The 407-nt window shown below is 72.0% G+C and overlaps 1 protein-coding gene across 1 annotated transcript in view; it reads right to left on the reverse strand.

Annotated features, from left to right (window-relative positions):
- NUDCD3 (NudC domain containing 3) overlaps positions 1 to 407 on the reverse strand; it is a 45,169-nt gene that overhangs the window by 33,461 nt on the left and 11,301 nt on the right. The gene's annotated exons all lie outside the window — the stretch shown is intronic.

The following is a 407-nucleotide window of genomic DNA, read 5'->3' on the forward strand; positions in this document are numbered from 1 at the left end:
ACACGGGGCCACTTCTTGGCCTCGCCCACGGTGGTCCCAGCACGGGGCCCACCATGGGGCACAGCACCCCACCTGCCCGTGCGCCGTGGGGGGCCCCGGCAGCAGGTTTGGCTCCATGGCCACCCCGCCATTACCCCACAGGAGGGAACCCCAGCTCCACACCCGGCCTCGCAGCACAGGCCACTATGACCTCTGGGGGCACGGGGGTCCTGCCCCGAGGAGCATGAGGGTGTCCCCTGGGGGGTGGCAAGCACCCACTTCCCCCCCCCTCAGATCTGGGGGGGCAATGGGGTCATTCAGGCCCTCGCAGGTGGGCAGCTCCCCTGGCTTGAGCCCCGCACCCCAGCACTGTCACCGGTGTGTCCCCCCACCCCGCTTCCTGCTGCCCCCCATCCCCACCCCCCCAG

Source organism: Haliaeetus leucocephalus, unplaced genomic scaffold, assembly GCF_000737465.1.
Source record: "Haliaeetus leucocephalus isolate CR32 unplaced genomic scaffold, Haliaeetus_leucocephalus-4.0 Scaffold162, whole genome shotgun sequence".
In the NCBI taxonomy this organism is placed as follows: Eukaryota; Metazoa; Chordata; class Aves; order Accipitriformes; family Accipitridae; genus Haliaeetus; species Haliaeetus leucocephalus.